Source organism: Pongo pygmaeus, chromosome 16 (genome assembly GCF_028885625.2).
Source record: "Pongo pygmaeus isolate AG05252 chromosome 16, NHGRI_mPonPyg2-v2.0_pri, whole genome shotgun sequence".
NCBI lineage: Eukaryota > Metazoa > Chordata > Mammalia > Primates > Hominidae > Pongo > Pongo pygmaeus.
The window spans coordinates 44,425,970-44,446,612 of record NC_072389.2 but is presented as its reverse complement, the minus strand read 5'-3'; the positions used below and the strand labels follow the sequence as shown (position 1 = coordinate 44,446,612).

Sequence of the window (20,643 nt, the reverse complement as noted above, 5' to 3'; positions counted from 1 at the left end):
GTGGGATCTTTCAGGTCTTCTTGACACACTGAAGCCATATGTGTTTCAGTCACTTCAGACATCATCCTGCTCTTTAACTTGAAGAACAGTCTAAGTCAGTGAGGTTTGCCATGGCATCAAATCTCCTTTTAAACCCACATCGCTTGAATAATAACTATGATTCTGGATAGTTGACTCATGAATATTTCCTGCGAAGGAACAATGAGGGTATTCTGAGGAAATTAAATCCGTACAAGTAATTCCCAAACTTTATTCATGTTTGAATACTTTCTAACTTCAAATGTTTTTACCAGACTGGTGACACATAGCAAAATCAACTGATAAGATTGTCCCTTTTTCTTTCTTCCTCTTCCTCTGTCTAACACTTCTCTAGTGTGATACTAACTGGAGAAGGCACAAAGAGTAAGTAGATGGAAAGGGAAACGAAAAGTCAAAGAGCCCTACAATTTTTTTCCCCTCGATCTCCTGGTAATCCTACTTCAAAGGCAGTGTACCTTTCTCAGAAAGGCCAAACAAAACTCAGAGGGTGAAGTTGGAAAACTCCAGCAATCCTGTGATACACAAAAAACCCATGTAAGGAGGTGGTCCCTTACAAACAGTTGGCTATGAATATCTTCTTTCAAATGGTCTGACACTCGTGGCATAATTATTTTTGCAAGAGTCCTCAGGAAAGTCTGTTTTGAAATACCCCATAGCTTAAGACTACGATAGTACCTTGCATAGTTCAGTGTAAACATATCCAGGTGGCTTGTGAAGAAGAGAGGAAGCCAGAGGTGATGCTTCTCTGTAGGAAAATGATACTGCAGCCAGCCCCCGCTGAATCCTGAGAAGACCCTAAAGACAACACTCCCCGTCCCTGACAACTACCCAAGTGATATCCCGTGAGTGACTGGATTCTAATCTATCAAATAGTTTCTGTACATGAAAAAAAAAATCAATTTTGGAATAAGAGTTCCTAGCAGAAAGATTTCCATTCATTAGGCACCTACAAGGTGCCTGATTCTATTGGGTACATTAAAGATATTCTTTTATTTGGTTCTCACCGGGAAACTCTCAAGGCTTGTTCACATTTTACTGATGAGAGAAATAAGGCACAAGAAGATTAGACAAGCAATCCAGGCCAACTCAAGTGGAGGGACTTGTGGTTGAGTTCAGGTCGGCCTGTAAACCGCTTGAGGCCAGAACCTTTTCTCTGTTTTGTTTACTGATGTATCCCAAGTGCCCAGAAGAAAGCCTGGCAAATTGTAGCTGCTTAGTAAATACCGAATGATTACCTTAATGAGTGAATCCAGCACATGTACTCCTAAGTATTATTCTCTACAATTTCTCCTCAGTCTCCTCACTCCAGTCCATTACCTGCCCCTTTCTCCCATACAATTTCAAAGGGAAATGGAGCCCAGAGCTGCAGCGGATGCTGTAGAAAGTTACATCTATGTGTACATCCTGCTGAAGGAATGGAGCGATTGTCAGGGAGCGGTCTTATTGAGTCTGAGGTCTTACTTCCTTGCTCTCCCCCTTTCTTCTGTCTCCTCCTTCCTCCCACAAAGATTTTCTGAGTCCTTGCTGTGTGCTGAGCACTGGAGACTCACTACGAACAAAGTTGGCATGGTCCCTGTCCTTATGCAAATTATTGAATAAATTATAGGTACAGTGAGTGTTTGACAGAGAGGTAAGAATGCTATAGAAACATATAACAAGAGGACTCAGACCTATTCTTTGAAGTCAGGGAAGACATCCTTGCAAATTTTAACTTTAAGACAAGACATAAAGGATAATTAAGAGTTCCTAATGTATACCTTGGATTTCCTGGATGTCTCTGCCTAAGACGCTTTTAGGGGGGAGTTAAAACTGTTTTCCTATAATACTAAGAAGTCATTTGCTTTTTCATTCTTATTGCATTACAAGTGTACAGTGGAGTTCTACAGAAGCTGCATAACATAGATTTCACAACAGACTGAATGCAGAAGCAGACATGAGAATCCATTGATCCTTTAGTAAGCCAGATATTGCTAAGATTTGCAAAAAATGCAAAACAGCGCTACTAGTCTCACTTATGTATTTTTGGTTTTGGAAAACGTGGCTATATTTTCATAAAATGTTATTTATGTTAAGGTATAATCAGTTTACTATGTTGTTTTAAAATGAATTAAATATTTAAAAATGTATTGGTTCTAATTTACAACGTGATATAATGATATAATCTACCTTTTTTAAAATGAAAAGGTCTTTGGGGTTCTTCATAATATTTGAGAGCACAAAGGGGCCCTGAGCCCCAAAAGTTTGAGAATGGCTGAGCTAAGAAAAAAGGAGGAGGGAGTGTTCCACAGTGAATAAACAGCCTGTGTAAAAGCCCTTCCCTGGTATACGACTTGTAGTTTTGAGGATATTAAAGAAGTCCAATGTGGCTGGAACATAGAAAGTGTTGGAGAGAGAATATAATATGCAGACCAATGGGTAAGCAGTGCCATATTTGAGGGCAATGACTTAATCTTAGGTCAGTGGGAAGTCACTGAAGGGTTTTAAGCAGGTTGGAACTGATGAGATACATGTTGAGAGAGGAAGGAAAAGGAAAGAAGAAAGGAAAAGAATGGGGAGACACAGAGAGAAGGGAGGTCAGGAGGCTTTTGGGGAAAACTTGGTAAGCTATGAGGGAGGGACAGTAGGGCTGGATAGAAGAGAATAGATTTAAATAATATTCATGGAGAATCTAGAGGACTAGGGTTTGATTGTCAATAGAGAGTGACTTGTAAAAGAAGGAATGAATTTTCTCATGGTTTTTTGTCATACCACTTGATTTCAAATTCTAGCGCTAACTAATTCTGTGACTGTGAGCAAGTTATTTAAACTCTGTAAGCTACAATTTTCTCATCTGTAAAAAAATAGGAATAAGAGCCACAATTTCATATGGTTGTTGAAGTTATTTTAAAAAGCACACATATCTAATATAACTGGAATATCATAATTACTTGTTTCCCTTGCCTTCTCTTTAACTCTCTTTCTTACCATTTTAAGATGGAGGGGGGACGTTGGCAGTGTTCTTCAGGAAACATAAATTCTTGGGAAGGGAGTTTGGACACCATATGCAAACTCTTCTCCTGTGATTCCTCTACACACTGGAGGTATGCTTTCCTCAAGCACTTGAAGCAAATGTGTTCTCTAGTCTCTTCTCTCTCTCTGTCTTTTTTGCCTGAAGACTACTCTATCATTTAAGTTCAGTAATTTTTTTGTCTTATCTGCTCCCTTTGAACTTGAAACTTCGTCCTGTTCTTCTTGTTCCTCAGTCTGATTCTTACTATTTTGTTCCTTCACCTTTGCCTTCCCAAAGTCTTAGGCTAGCCTTCTCTATTTCTTAGCTTTGTCATGCCCTTGACTTTGCAAGATTCTCTTTCCTGGCAACCACATCTACAGACAAAATATTAATAACGTGGGAGGAGTTAGGACAGAGGCATTAAAATTATTATAAATAAAACCAGGTAGTCCTTTTGACTGGGGCTTGAACTACCTTCTGTTATTCTTACGAGTATCTTTTGAAAGGCTGTTCTCAAATGCATTGACTTGAGAATTTAGAGTAATATTATTTCAGGCTGAAGGGAAAGGAGACAGAGAACTACAAGGTCACAGGACCATGACAATATGTTGCATTTTGCCAAGTGGCCCTTATTAAACAGCCCAGGAGGTGAGTGGAGGAGAGCATGGGTCTGGCAGTCTGCCCTGGGACAAGGAGCTTTGTCTGCACGCAGGTTCCCAAGTCACAGACGGTCCACATTTGAATAGAGCCCATTGTTTACCACTTGGGTGGAAAACAGAGGAAATAGGCAATGAGTCAGGCACCCACTTGTTTCAAAAGGAATTTTTAAAAGAGTTTCAAGGAAATCTAAGAAAAAAATAGAAGTTTGAAGGAAGATGAAGGAGACAAGGACAAAGTGAGGGTTGCTGGATGCTAATGACATGCTTGTCTTTGCTGACAGCCTATCATTCTGGGTCTGTGGGTTCCAACCCTGAACCTGAATCCAGTAGGAAAAGTACTTCTGGAGAAGAGCTTCCACTCTGGCACTCTGGGGAGGCATTCTGACTAAGATCTAATCTGAAGTAGTTTGGAGTAAATTGATCTGCCTCCTTTCTCCATTTAAAGGACATTTGCTAAAAATGCCTTCTTCAAAGGTCCTGCAGAACAGAGAGAGGGGATTACAGTGTGTATAATTTTTGAAATATGGTAACTGATCAGCAAATGGCATAAACTTAGACCTTATACGGGTCCTGTTTTCTGTGACATGATTTCCTGATCTGCAGATGCCCTGACTGACATTCCGCTTTCCGATGGCTCAATGCTTGGTGTAGAAATGGTCTTTCCATTTTGTCATCTCATTTGGGAAAAAATGCATGATAGTGGAATGAATGCCACAGAAAGGAAGGAAATGAGTTGGTGTCTATGGCAAAGACTCAACTATGTTCTGCTGAAAGCTCTGGTTTGCAATCCAAACTTGATATATTATCTATTTTTTTAATTTTCAGAAACCTTAATTTTTTCCCCAAATTTGGAAAGAAAGGAATAAAATTCAGATATTACAGAAAAAATCTCAAGGAAGCAAATAAAAACAACCTGTAATCTGATCCCGAGATAACCAACATAGTATAATGCTGTATATCTTTTGATATATAAAATAGTAAAATATGTGTATGTATGTATATATAATTAATGGAATACTTTATACATTCTTGTTAGTGACCTAAATTTTTCATCTATAATTTGTATCACAATTTTTATGTTATATCTTATTCTTCCTCATAATTTTGGAGGCTGTTAAAACATTATTAAATAGTTCTCTAGTTTTAGACACTTAGATTAGTTTCAAGGTTTTACTATTAAAATCCTTCCTACTAAAGTTTTCTAACAAATGCTCAAGTATTTCTTGAGCACCTACTATGTTCGAGATATGAAATTAGGCAGTTTGTCGGGGGCAAAATGGTAAGACACAAATAGTCTCCTCTTGCAAGGGACATACTGAAAAGGAATAAATCTTTCCTAAATAATCATGACTGTTGAGGAGATGAATTTCCTTTTCCTATGGGTTACATGTCCCTTTATATTCTCTATAGGTCTGGTTCATACAGCTAACTTTTGTGGCTGGTTTGTTAAAGATTTTGTTAACTTATAAGCTAAATATGTAAGTTAGAAAGCACTGACAATATTATCACAGTGACTATGATTGATATACTTTTATAAAAATAAATAGGAACTGCATAGAGAAATAGCTGAAATTGGACTCCATTATAATCAGAAAATCAGCTTAATAATATTGAGCTCAGAAATTCTAGTCTGCACAGTATAACTGAAGTTGTGCTTTGACAGCAGCAACTCAGATGGTGGTCACAACCTTACTTTATTGGGACAATGAAATATTTTAGTGGAGTCATTGGCATGACTTCAGAAATCAGGGCCACCTCTATTATTACTTCCCCAGTAGAGATGACTGGTTTGCTCGTTTGGTTAGCATACACTTTCCTCTGAAGTCAAGACTGTGGGATTGATTCCATTTGGTTCAGTGATTCTCTGACTACTTCAGGACCATTTCGGGTTGCATTTCTCAATTCTAAACATCCCTGGTAGAAAATCATATCCTTGTTATAGACAAAAAGATGAAGAATGCAGAAATATTTGATCAAAAGTGCCAGAGTCATGGTTGTAAAAGGCATAATTTTAAGATGACTTCCAAGGCCCCTGAACTTGAGGGTGAAAGGGAAATTGTCCAGGTAGGCAAAACTAATCATGCTTTTAAAAGCAGAGATTTTTCTCTGGCTGGCAGCAGACGAGGGAGTCAGAGAGATTTGAAGCATAAGAATAATTCAAACTACCATTGCTGGCTTGAAGATGGAGAACCCACTTGGAAAGGGTAAGAAGAAAATGAATTCTGCCAACAACCAGTGAGCTTGGAAGAAGTCCCCAAGACTCAGATGGGAATGGCAGCTGGCTGATACCTTGAGCGTGAGACTCTGAGCGAAGAATTAGCTGAGCTTATCTGGAATTCTGTGCAATAATAAGTGGCTATCGTTTCAAGTTTGCATTGTTTGCATAATTTGTTATTCAGCAGCAGAAATATAATACAGTGGTCAGAATAACCCAGGTTTTACGACTTACTGATACCAAGTTTGCAACTTCTTTACCTACCATCAACCAAGGGCACATTTCTTGACAAGTTTAAATAGCTAAGACTGAATTTTATGAATCTCTAAACCACCAAATAATAGAAGAACATGGTATCATCAAAGGTATAAAGCCCATAATATATGCACATTTATCAATATTAATGAAAAGCTTCTTATAATTTATAAAAAACAAACTCATGATAGTTTAACAAATGACATAATAGAAATACATGCAGGCTGCTGTTAGGGTATAGAGAAGGCGCACCTAACCCCTCCTGGGTGGAGCAGGAACAGTTTTTCCTAGAAGAAATGGTGATTGTCAAAGGAATGCAGGAGGCGACAACTTATGTTTACAGACCCTGTTCATGTGCGTAAAAAAATTGGGGGAGATAGAAGTCTACTGTGATGAGCCAAGAGGAGGGGCTAGGAGGTGGATAAGGCAACTTGGGATTTCATTTCCTTTCCTACTCCAAGTCTTGGAGTGATCATCTCAGGGAGGAATGCTCTTATCAAGACCCTCACTTAAAAGCTTGCCCTGGTAGTAGAAGGCATTTCAATGACAGGCTAAGGGCAGCTTTTCACTACTCATCTAAAGTTGGGAAGGCTTTAGATGTGAGTTAAGTTTAATGGAAGGTACCCCTACTGGGGATATGTAAACCACAGGCATCTGAGACAACCTTAGGTGAGGGCTGAATGCAAATAACTACAGTGCTCGGAATTTACAACCTAGAAAGGCTGAAAATATTGCAGTAATTATTATTACTGCTGTTTCTTAAATTCCTCATTTACAAAATCAAAGTAGGACCCATTCCTGTCTAATTAAGCCAATGTGGTGACGAAGAAAAAAGTTATTCTGAATGAGTGTTTTTATTTCATTAACATTATCTCATTTCTTTGAACTATTTTCATGGAATATGTTTTAATTTGATGAGTCAAGTCAGTTGAAAATGAATACAAACCATGCGTATTATTACATGCATGGTTGGGGACCAAGAAGAGCCATCAATGCATCACCCGATGAATTGGCTTACCTCACTGGCTCATGTGTGAAAGTAAACATAGTTCCACAGGACTTTCATACTTTCTGTCAATCTGGCCATATAAATTGACAACCAGAGCTTAGCAAGTTCCTCAGAGATTAGGCAGATCCAATCAAGTTTGTAGGTGAAAGGGTCAAAATGAAAGTCAGAAGATAATTCCTCTGGTATCCTCATGTATTTTGAGAAAGAAAAGGGTCTAGTAAATTACAAAGATCCTCTTGTAAAAAGAACATTATATGAAAATGTAAAAATGGAGTCATTTCTTGGGGGAGGTGTCTTGGTGTCCTGGGTGGCTACCTCACTTCTAAAGTCCTTAGATGTCTTCTATGCTTGCAGTGAGTACACCTGTTGAAACAGGTGGAACAGGTGGATGACTGTGGGGAAAGCCAAGGTGACCTTTGGAGGATCCCACTTCTATTAACTCATGATTGATACCTAGGAGTTATGGGGGAGACAGAGGATTTGTACTAATGCCAAACAAAAGACCAGTGCTTTCACGTGGGCATGAAGGGAGGCAAATATAATCGAGGTACATGTCACTCACTCTCATTGTGCCATCACCCTACAAGAGATTGAGAAAGTAACCCCTCCCACAGTCAGATGGCCCTGTCCATCAGGAATCATATTAATGGCTGATGCCAACCCAAATGTTTGCCTTTATCTTGTGTCACCATTGATTATTTTTCAGAAATCAGGATGTTGTTTCCCACTCTGAGATGTCTGGTTGAGCGGGTTTCGGTGTGATCAAGGAAATATGGCTGCCCTCACTCTCACTATTCCAGCTGCCTTGGCAGCCTCCTGGCACATCCTGAATGAGGTCATATATTTAGTAAGGCAATGTCTTACCTACCTAAGAGATCTCAGACAAATAGAGACATTTCTGCATCTGACATTCAGAAAAGCTATAGGGATGAAGCTTTAGGGTATAATGGAGTATAGAGAAGATTTCAAGGGAAACAGACCTGGGGTTACTGACTGTGTAATCTTGAGAAAGCTACTTTATTTCTCTGATTTGTCAATTCCTCTGATTTATCAACAAAATTGCCATGCATATTGCTTGGCATAATGCATGACAGAGTATTAGCTCAAATAAATGTCAGTTCTTTTCCCTTCCTTCTTCATCCAGCTTTGGGGAAATTTGACATTTGGTAAAAGTGTTCAAAAGAATTACAAAATTCCTGTGTCCTTTGAGGCAAGAAACTTTGCATAATTCTTTCACCCTTAGACCAGAATCCTCATCTCCCGCCTTTTCCTTTCGGAGCTAGCAGTCACAGGAATGACAACTGGCAAGGGGGTGCTGCTAAGCCTAAGACAGTGAGATGGAGAGCTTAACCAGTATGTCAGAATGGAAGCTTCAAGTTATTCTTCTTGAAAGTCTGCATACTGTCTGAAATCAAGTGACTATTGTTTAAACAATTTTTGGAATTTTTCACTTCAGAGTTTTACATAAACCTTTGGAAAAAACTTCTGTGGGCCAGGGTGCTAGGTATGATACTCCCTCTCTGATCTGTCCACCAAGTAATATTTAGATAAATACAGCTCTACTTTCAAATAGTATGCCACCTGTTATGGACCAAATGTTTGTGTCCCCCAAATTTATATGGCAAAATCCTAACGCCCAAGGTGATGGCATCAGGAGGTAGGGACTCTTGATAGGAAAGTAATGAAGCCATGAAGATAGAGCCCTCATGATTGGAATTAGTGCTCTTATAAAAGAGACCCCAGAGAGCTCCTTCACCTTTCTGCCAAGTGTGGACACAGTGAGAAGACAGCCATGTGTGAACGAGGAAATAGGCCTTCGCTGGACATGGAGTCTGCCTGTGCCTTGATCTTGGACTTTCTAGCCTACATAACTGTGAGAAATAAATGTTTATTATTGAAGCCACCCAGTTTATTGTATTTTTGTTATGACAGCCCAAGTAGTCTTAAGACGTCATGTAACTGCCTACAGCAAGAGGAAAGGATACATGATTTTGGAGCCCAAGTACAAATAAAGTAGACACATAGAAGTTCATCTCCAAGAAGAAAAATGAAAAATGCATGTCTATGTGTGGAAGCTTCAACTGAGCTTTTGTGTATTGTCCTTCAAAAGGACTTATCAGAATTTTTGTTTGTTGGCTGTGTTTCGCTTTTTTCTTCTATATTATGTAGTTTCTATAAAGAAGCCAAGACGTTCCCTCATTGGTTTCCTGAACAATGTAATCAAGGACACCCCTGGTGCCCCTGGTCTTGAGGATCCCATGGAAGATCAGGGAATGTGGTGGTGTTCTCCCTGTTAGCTTCTTCTGACTAGCAAAGGCATTTTTCAGATGGAGGGAAGGGCCTTTCCAAGTCTGATCTCAGACCTGGCTGTGTCCAGATTGTGTCACAGGCTGTGTCCAGATTGTGGTTTGGGCACTTGTAATTACCAGCTTGGTTTTGGCTGGAGAAAGAAAAATTCCTATCATGAATACACCCAATTACCTCATGATTCAAAGATGGAGGCAGACATGCACAATCAACTTCATCCTTACCTGATTCACCTGCCTCTACTCAGGAACTGGAAACATTTTGTGGTAGCTCTTTCATTCTTTCAGGAAGTTTATTTTTTCTTGCATATTTATAGGTGTTTAATAGAACTTCCATGAGGCTATTTAACTTTGTTAGTGATCATCTAATATTGTCACCATGTCTTAGGGAAATTTCTAGGCTCAAAAGTCTACCAATTTATGTGGTGTTCCAAATGCACGGATACATTTATTTGACCATTAGGAAGCCAATGGTTTTGCTAAAAGAGTTTGCAAAATTCTGCAGTGTTATATTCTTGCTTTAAAAACTTGTGACTTTGTCCTTGTGATAGTTTGCTGAGAATGATGATTTCCAGTTTCATCCATGTCCCTGCAAAGGACACGAACTCATCATTTTTTATGGCTGCATAGTATACCGCATGTTCTCACTCATAGGTGGGAATTGAACAATGAGAACACGTGGACACAGGAAGGGGAACATCACACACTGGGGACTGTTGCGGGGTGGGGGGAGGGGGGAGGGATAGCATTAGGAGATATACCTAATGCTAAATGATGAGTTAATGGGTGCAGCACACCAACATGGCACACGTATATATCATATGTAACAAACCTGCACATTGTGCACATGTACCCTAAAACTTAAAGTATAATAATAATAAAATAAAATAAAAACAAAAAACAAAAAAAACTTGTGACAACTTCTAAGCTAATAATAACAATGGTAACAACAACCATAACAACATCAACAATAAATGCTGCCTCTTGATGAGCCCTTATGTATTTTTAAGTATTGTGCTAATGATTAACACGAATTACTTAATTTAATCCTTAACAAAGGCCTAGTGAGGTAGGTAATTTATTTTCTCCATTTTTCAGATGAAGAAACTGAGGCTAAGAAAGATTTATTGACATATTCAAGGGCAGAGAACAGATAAATGGTAAAGATATATTTTTATAGGAAGGAGAATACTCCTATTATTCAGCTCTATAAAGGAATGAAATTCTGACACATGCTACAACATGGATGAATGTTGAAGACATTATGCTAAGTGAAATAAAACAGACATAAAGGACAAATACTGTATGATTCTACATATGTGAGGTACATAGGGTAGTCCAATTTTATAGGAACAGAAAGTAGAATAAATGTTGGCAGGGGCTGGGGGCAGAGGGAAATATGAAGTTATTGTTTAGTAGGCACAGCGTTTTAGTTTAGAAAGATGAAAAGTTCTGGACATAGATAGTGGTGATGTTTATACAACAATGTGAATGTACTTAATGCTTCTGGACTGCATACTTTTAAGTGGTAAAAATGTAATTTTAATGTTATGCAATTTTACCACAATAACAAATTACTAGAAAAAGATGAAAAAATTTTAAACAGTGAATACTGACCAATTAGTGTGCCTTCAAATGAAGGATTCATTGTATATTTTAACTTAAAACAATAAACTCTAAGTGTGTAAATGAGGAATAAAAATAGACTACCTTGTAGGAGAAGAATCCTTCTCTCTTTTCAGTGGAAGCACTGTTTGACCTCTTTCCTCAGGGCTTTGGTCCTGTTCTCCTTGGGTCTTATGGGAGAGAGACAAAAACAAGCATGGTGTCTTATGTCTTCACTATTAGTTTTGCTTCCTCGTCATCTCCTTTCAGCAAAACCATCTGAAGGTCCACTATCCGTTGACTTCCATGGGGTGACAGTGTTACAAGCTTTTAACTTTTACTGGTCTGAAGAAGGTGGAGTTTTATTTTTTCTCTTGTTTCTATCAATCCCTCCTCCAACACCCACAGAATTGGCCCCAGTCTAGGTGCCAACATGGCACTTGGTTAGGTTTTCATTGGCCCACTATTCAGTCCCCACCACCTCACCTCCCTCTCACTCCCTTGGAGAGCATCTCACAGCCTTGGGATCTGACAGTTGGCATGTCGTTAAGGACAACAGCAACAACAAAATGACCTAAACTCTTTCTCTGGGGGTCTACACAACATAGGTTGTAGCCTTAGTCTTCTACATTTAAAACAATGTAGTTAACTCTTGCCTTTAATAAATCTAACTAAAGGTAGTGTTTGAATGGGAAAAGCTGAAATTGAGATGTTTTGGCTTTACCAATAGCTAGACAAAGCTTGTGCCAAGGCATTCTAACAGATCTGGTTTTGTTAGGTTGTAGCTCCCATGCTAGATCACGGCAAACCCTCTCCTAAATAAATGGAAATCTAGACTACTGGGCCACACTTCATGTCCTGCTTCTACCCAGTGCAATTTTTAAAGACTGTAATGAATATGTGCACATTTTAAATTTATTTTTATATACATATTTGCCAATTTTGAGTCAGAATGAATTTGGAAAATTTTAATCTCCAGGACTGGGCAATGTTACTCATTTACTTAGGTAAAACAATTATTCAGTTCCTTGGAAAACGTAACAGTTGCAATATTATTTTGCTCTGAGTCTGTTACTACAATCTGTATATGGTGAATGTGCTTTACTGAGAAACATTTGGGGAAATTGTGCCACAGGTGATTCTATCTCATCAGAACTCATTGTTAGTGGCTTTATCAACCATGAAAAACCGATGACTAACGTTTTAATAGTACATGTGGCTTTTTAAGGAATGTAGATGCATTGAGGAAATGAATTATTCGTGTGTATATTATAAATAAGCAGATAACCACATAAAACCTGTTGTAAAAATGTCAGTAAGGATAAGTACAGGAAAAAAAAAACACCCATATTAGATTCTTTTTTTTTTTTTAAATAAAGGACAAACATAGTCCACTGTGGAAGACTGCAGTTTATCTCACAGTGGCCATCTCATCTAGACATTCTTTGGCCTAGGCGTGAATGTGTTAGGCTTTCAGTTCTGTTTTCATGAAGACATTTTTAACCACTCCAATAATATATCTAGAGATGTGTCTCTTTCTCTCACAAGTTTAATGAAAAACAACCTGTGTACTATCTGTGCTTGTTAGAATGGAGTTGTTACTACAACCTTTCCTCCCATGTGAAGGATTACAGGATTATCTATCTTGCTTACTCTTGCTCTTCCTCTTGTATTCCATGTCTAACATTCCTGTTTCAGATCTACCTTCTCATGCTTGGCTTCACCTTTATTCCCCAGTCACATCTTCTTCAAGTTCAATGGTGGAAAAATAATGGAAGAACCAATTATTAAGTACATTTCTAGGAGATCCCTGGAAGACCCCTACCAAGAGATGTTGGGAATGGAAGGCAGATATATGTACAGGGGTTAGGTCTGTGTAGTTTAGTGCAAAAGGCATGGCTGTCTTACAAGCTCAATCACCTTATCTTCTCCAAGACGTTTGTTTTTAATCTACTTAATTGAGGGGGTTAAGACTTCCTTGGAGGGTGGTTCTGTTAATTAAATAGAATGAAGTATGTAAAATTGATTAGCATGGTATACACATATATTAGATGCTCAATAGCTTGTTTCTCATCCCCTGTGGCAAGATCTTTTCATGAGAAGAGAAACTTTATACTGATTGAAAGCTCTAAACTGCTCCCAGAATATCCCAGAACTCTTGATATGACAAGAATGTTCTTTCTCTTCAGGAACAGAAAGTTTTGGGTCAAAGGTAGAGGATGTCTATTTAGACATAGCTCAGCAGGTGGAGAAGGGGAGATGATTCTCAGGCATGAGCACCCGCAGGCTGCATTCTTCTCCGTAGCTTCGATCCAAGGAGGCAGAGTTACAGTGAGAGGAAAGCTTCAAGAAAATTTGATGTTTTCTTCTTTATCAAATGTCTCGTCTTGCAAGGGTTTCATTTTTCACTGCATATTTTGAAGAGCCTGGGTTTCCTGATGCCATTTGGAGTCTTGGCTTTTAAGACCTTTCTCAGTCTTAATCTCAGAGGAACTTTCTTCTTCTGCAATCAAGAAAAATGAAAAGAATTGGAGTCTGTTTTACATTTATGAGGGTGTTGACATTTGACGAGATGAAGAATCCAGACCTCATGGGCCTCAGTGGGCTGCTTTCCCTGGCTCAGCCTTGGTGGGCAGTACAACCAGGGAATGCAGCTCCAGACCTCTCTGCCCTGTGCATAGGAGAGGGGAGCATGCCAGTAAGAAGCAGGCTGGAATGATATATTGCTTCTGCTGCTCTACTGACTTTCCCCCCATACCTATTTGGTTAATTGTTTGCCATAATGACTTGGAAAATGATGCCAGTTTCAAGACAACTTCTTTTCATGGCATAAGAACTTATTAATCAAAAATTTACAAAATACACAATAAAATTAGTATTACAACATGATTTCAAAGAAAGACACACTCAACACAGTAGTTTCTAATCAGAGAATATCACATGGAACAAATTTGAATTGTATACCACATAACCGAATGTTCTACGTTGCCTGTGTACAGTAACTGAGAAAGATGAAGAGGTAACCTCTTTTAAGATATTTTGATCTGTTGTTTACATGTACTGTTTCCACATATTTTGAAGTACTTTTGTGTTTTTCTAATACTATAACTTTATTTTGAAGGCATTTTGGATACAACGTGACTATAAGCCCTGCAAACATTGAAAAACTGGAGAAGAAAATGATATAGGAGAAAAAATATGCCTTCCACAAAAATGACTTTTCCTTCACCGTCAAGTCTCTCTGTCTCTCTCGTTCTTTCTCTTCTTGCTCTCTCTGTATGTGTGTGTTATTTGGTGAGCATAATAAACCTACATGCTATTACATTTTATTTACAAACTTCTTTTATTTACTTCTAAATAATTATTAGTTATATAAATCTTCAAACATTCTTCAGTTGATCTATTTTTCTATCTGTGATACTTATTTGGAAATATTATGTTGAGATGGACCATATTATTTTTTCTGTCAAATAGAAGATTTTATTTAATGAATTTTTAATTGGTTACCAAGTTTTCAGTAATGAATTAAAGGTTTTAAGCAAGGAATAGAGGAATAGGTGTATTTATTACAGATCCCTGTCTGATTATCCTTTCTATGCTCAATATTATATTCCCAACTGTGCTTTTGGTTTAATGAGTGCTACAAATTCACCGATTAAATGAATGATTCTCAGTTTATATAAAGAAGAAAAGAAGTATAAGGTCAGATGTTTTCTGACCTAGAAAGATAGTAAGCCAGGAACTTGGATGGGACTTTGTATTAGTCTGTTTTCAAATTGCTATGAAGAACTGCCTGAGACTGGGTAATTTATAAAGGAAAGAGGTTTAGTTGACTCACAGTTCAGCATGACTGGGGAGGCCTCAGGAAACTTACAATCATGGAAGAGCCCCTTATAAAACCATCAGTTCTCGTGAGAACTCAATCACTATCACAAGAACAGCATGGGGGAAGCTGCCCCCATAATCCAACTATCTCTACCTGGTCTCTCCCTTGACACGTAGGGATTATAGGGAATATAATTCAAGATGAGATTTGGGTGGGGACACAAAGCCTAACCATATCAGACTTCAAGAAGTTATAGAATTCACGTTTCTACATTCATTCAGGAATTAAAGTATATAACATAAATAAGAACTATAATTTATTGAGTTGTGATTTAGGCTCTGTTCTAGGCACTTTATAGATGCATTTGAATTCACAAGAGTTCTATAATATGTATATTATTATTTTATTGATTTGGGGAAACTGAAACTCAGAAATCTTACTCATTTGTTTAATTTCTCTCTCCCTTTCCTCCACCACACTACAAAATAATTTAAACCAATGTTCAAAAAGAATGACTTCCCCAAGGTCACCCAACTAAAAGTGCTGAGTCAGTTTTCAATCAAGGTCTTTAGAACTCCAAACTCTATTCATACCCACCCCTCTCACTGATGTGCTACAGAGTCGAGGGGAATACTCTCCCAGTTCTTTAGGACTCTGAAAATTCTACTAATACTTCAATGCAGTCTCTTATCAGCCAGGGAACAAGTGGTAACTCCACGGCAGGATGACAGGCCTCCTGGGGTCCTATTGGGATAGTGCAGTCTCCCTGATCCCTGTAAGGAGCCTGAAGGATACGTAGAGCCCTGGAAATGGCTGAGTTGAGCTTTTCTGTCCTTGATATTCTTAAAAATGTTGGAGGCACTTCCTGAGCTAAATTAGACATTCCAGGAAAGCTAAGCCAACCTAAAGCTCAAAAACAATTTTTAAATAACCCTCTCCTCATGTGTGTCTCATTTTCTTAAGGCAGCTAGAAAGACCCTTTTTTATTACCTGTATTGGGACTATGAAGTAGATTAAAGCAGAGTCCATTTGTGGGGAGGAAGTAGTTCCTGAGTGCTGGCCTGTCCTTGGGGGAGATACTACCACACCAGGTTAACCTCATGTGCAAGGGGCCTAGCCAATGATGACTATGAGGGAGTGGCTTTGTGTCATGGCTGGAAAGCATTAGGAAGTGTCCTGGTCTGTGGTAAATTAGAAGTCATGCGTTCCATCTGAGGGATGGGCTGCTACTTCCTTTTGTTGGATCTCCTGATTTTTTTTTTCAAAGTCATAAATCTAGATGTTTAAAATAAACATTTTAAATGTTTGTAGTAGTCCATTCTCACACTGCTATGAAGAACTACCTGAGACTGGGTACTTTATGAAAAAAAGAGATTTAATTGACTCATAGTTCCACAGGCTGCACAGGAAGCATGGCGGGGGAGTCCTCAGGAAACTTTTAAACATGGCAGAAGGCGAAGGGGAAGCAAGCACCTTCTTCACATAGTGGAGTGGCAGAGAGAGAGGGTAAAGGAAGTACTACACACTTTCAAGCAACAAAATTTCATAAGAACTCACTCACTGTCATGAGAACAGCAAGGGGGAAATCTGCTCCAATGATCCAGTCACCTCCCACGAGGCCCCTTCCTCAACATTCGTTACTACAACTGGACATGAGATTTGGGTGGGGTCACAGAGCCAAACCATATCAATGTTGGATCTATTTTTAAGAACTATATTGATCAAGATAGGCTTCGGCTGAATTGGGCTCTGAAGCATAAAGAAACTTGACAAATACATGATAAATATCTCTTAATCATCTTTGTAAAAGACAGTTCACTTTTACAAAGTGAACTTACCTGACTCTGTCTCAGAATGATTCAGTCCTTCCACTGACCAGGAATGGATTAAAAAAAAAAAAGAAGTTTCACTTTGAATTGTTTAGGAAAGCTAGAATGCATGTGTGAAAAGGCTGGATTTCAAGGGATGGAGTAGAAACCCAGCTTTTCCTTCCATAACCAAATTTCGTAATGTTGTTAAATCATGTCTGCTTTAAGTTCTAAAATGTTCTCCTGTCTGTTGGACAGAAAGGCCACAGAAGCAAATCCTTTTCGTCTTATTGTCCTTGAAGGACCTTGGGGTTCTTTCTGCAGAGGAAGAGCATTGAGAATATTTAAAAAGAGCTTCCCAAGCAGCCCTCCTAATTGTCCAAGATCTTAAGATATAACAAGATATACATTTAAGTATGTGTTTCAGCATTTTTTACATGTCCTGAAAGCCCTAAGGAATTCACAGTTTTCAGACAACCTGACCACCATCAAAATACAATATTTAAACACCAACAAAATATCTCTTATCCTAGGACTTGTAAGAGGCTCATATTAATGGTATGGATCCCATTCATGAGAATGAAAGTTTTCTCCAAAGGTAGAATGCACATGCTGATTTAATGGATCATTAATTTCTCTGCTATCATTGATGGAGGTTTTAGGCTGCCATTATTTATCAGTGATGCTGGGGACCACTGGTACAGCTCATATAAAAGTCATCTTTGAATTTAGTTTGCTTCACATAGTATAATTTCTCTCCATCCAATTGTCTTCTTAATTGCATTTCCACAAGCTGAATAGTAATATTAGTACTCATTTTCTTAGCATATCAGTTGTGGGGTATGAGTCTCAGTCTACAGGATCGGGGTGCCAAAGAATAACACAGGTACTTGTTTTCTAAAAATCAACTTAATTTCACATCTGGTTCTTTTTGTCTGGCTAAATTGATGGGAATCTGGTAGTAGATTGAATCCAGTTTACCTCAGTCATTTTTGGTGTCACGTCTGTCAAAATAAATAAAACCCAGGCACTAGTTGAAGCAGTAAGGACAGATTTTAATCAGTAATAACTATTAAAATAGGGAAGAGTGCCCAGTGTGAACTAAGCTCAACTTTGATTCGTGTAGAGGTGATTGGGTTTTTTTTTTAGCTTCTAATTATTTTAATTTTTAATTTTTGTGGGTACACAGGTGTATATATTTATGGGATACATAAGCTATTTTGATATAGGAATACAATGCATAATAATCACATCAGGGTAAGTAAGGGTCTCCATCACCTTAAGCATTTATTCTTTCTTTGTGTTACAAACAATTCAATTATACTCTTTTAATTTTTTTATTTTTTATTTTTATTATACTTTAAGTTATGGGGTACATGTGCAGAATGTGCAGGTTTGTTACATAGGTATACATGTGCCATGGTGGTTTGCTGCACCTGTCAACCCATCATCTACATTAGGTATTTCTCCTAATGCTATCCCTCCCCTTGCCTCCCACCCCCTGACAGGCCTCAGCGTGTGAGGTTCCCCTTCCTGTGCCCATATGTTCTCATTTTTCACCTCCACTTGTGAGTGAGAACATGCAGTATTTGGTTTTCTGTTCCTGTGTTAGTTTGCTGAGAACAATGGTTTCCAGCTTCATCCATGTCCCTGCAAAGGACCTGAACTCATACTTTTTTATGGCTGCATAGTATTCCATGGTGTATATGTGCCACATTTTCTTTATCCAGTCTAACATTGATGGGCATTGGGGTTGGTTCCAAGTCTTTGCTATTGTGAACAGTGCTGCAATAAACATACATGTGTCTTTATAGCAGAATGATTTATAATCCTTTGGGTATATACCCAGTAATGGGATTGAGTGTGGTGTTCTTAAGGGGAGAGTGAGAAAGTAGGACACGGGAACAGTGGGGACTTGAGTAGAATCAGGGAAGTGGAAATTCTCAAAAAGCAGGAAGGCAAATCTGTCAATGCTATTAGGTCATTTGGCTTTCTTAACTGGCACTTATGGAAAGTAGGCTCCTAACCTCCTACAGAGACTAGGAGATGGGGAGACAACACCAGCACATCTTCAGGTATTGGAGAAGCAGTCAGTTCTTTTGGCAGCCTTGGGCTTTCCCAGGCAGGAATTTAAAGGAGGTAGAGCTGTCATTCTAGGGACGTGAGGTTGAGTTGTTAGAAACTATGCTAGCGTGTGTCAGTGTGTGTGTGTGCGCGCGCACCAGGGGCTATGGACAAAATCATTTATATTGAGAGTAGTTTTTGTAGTTTCTGTAGTTTTTATAGGCTGAAGTTGAAGTCTAGTGGAGAAGAGGGCTCAGAGGGGCCTGACTAGAGTTTGGTCAAGGAGAGAGTCTTTGTCACCACTCTGATGGATGTCATGCCAATGCTGCAGAATCGCCCATGGCCAAGCATCAGGCATCGGGGTGCTGGATATGCCCTGTGCACTCTCCCGGCTACTGTGTTCTGTGGTCCCTATCAACATCACGTTTCAGGCCTGGGGATCTCCGCTGCTCCTGCCACTCTCAACACACAGGAATGTTCTTGAAGGCAGGAACTCTCAGTGGCCATTGACTCATCCCCCAGAGACAGCTGGGGATCAATTCTGGGAATATGCCACACCAAGAAGAGGCCCGAGTCCTGCAACCCTGCCTCTGGCAGGAGATTCCTCTCTGTTAGTTGAAGGGCAAAACTCCTGTCTCTCATCTGCTTTTTTCAAACCTCCATGCTATTTTCTCCAAACTCTCTCTTCCTTAATGAGCTTAGGCTTTTGAAGATATAATTCAGGAAGTTTTGCAGGCTACTTTTATTTCTGCTCAGTCACATCTCTCCCTGAGGCACTGAAACACAAAGCCTGCTGTTAGACTGATTAAGGGGGAAGGGGAAATTCAGATAGAAAAACAAAAAGTAATATCTTAGAATATTTTCCACTCGCACACACTTGTTGGCACAGAAAGATGAGAACCTAGATTTAGAAGTTCATCCTGCATAAACGGTAGCATATAAGAGGGACTCAGTTTTGCATCACTGATAATTTGCTTAAGTGAATGTTGTAGGAAGCCCACTGGTCAGGGTCATAAGGTGGGTGTTCTGGTTTCTGTCTTGCCCACTGTCCCCTTACTGCCAGACCTTACCTGCAATCTCTCTTCCAACAATCACATTTTTAAACTTACAGCAGTAACTAATCCTCATGATACTAAATGTACAAGAAGGTACAAGTAGCATATACATTATTAGACTGATTAGCACCTAAGCAATGCTTTTAGGCTTTTATAGATAGAACTCAGGAAGTTCTGAGTCTACTTTTATTTCTGCCCAGTCCCATCTCTCACTGATTGTCACATATCTAAGGAGGTGTTTACCTGATGCCCAATACTGTCCTGCACGGTCATCTCAATCTCAGAAAAAGTCCGCCAAACCAGTTACTCATGTCAAAGGCTACGCTTTTCCAATTGAATTTTTGGCTGTTATTGCACAGTACAAATATTTCATTCTCCGACATAAATAGGACATCACCTTGCCTCTGGCAGTTGTCATTTGCCCCCATAACTTCTCTCTCTTTTCTTCTGGAACCAATTTCCAGGATGACAATAATTTTCTTCTTTTAGAAGTATAATTTTTTAAAGCAAGACAGACCTACAATGTTTGTTAATATACTGACCTACTTTTTTTTTTTTTCTTTTTTACAAAGCGGCCTGGCCAGTGACTGGGAAAAAGATAATTAAGCAGGCATGGTGGCTCAGGCCTATAATCTCAGTGCTTTGGGAGGGCAAAGCAGGAAGATCACTTGAGGCCAGGAGTTTGAGATCAGCCTGCACAAGTTATCAAGGCTCCGTCTCTACAGAATTTTTTAAAAAAACTAGTCTGGCATGGTGGCACGCACCTGTAGTCCCAGCTACTCAGGGGGCTGAGACGGGATGATGTCTTGAGTC

At 39.0% G+C, this 20,643-nt stretch overlaps 1 long non-coding RNA gene across 1 annotated transcript in view; it reads right to left on the bottom strand.

Annotated features, from left to right (window-relative positions):
- Positions 1–8,269: 8,269 nt before the first annotated feature.
- LOC134738282 (uncharacterized) overlaps positions 8,270–20,643 on the bottom strand; it is a 28,028-nt gene continuing 15,654 nt past the window's right edge. The window contains exon 4 of the long non-coding RNA XR_010123944.1: positions 8,270–13,580. This is a non-coding gene — a long non-coding RNA (uncharacterized LOC134738282). The remainder of the gene's footprint in view (positions 13,581–20,643) is intronic.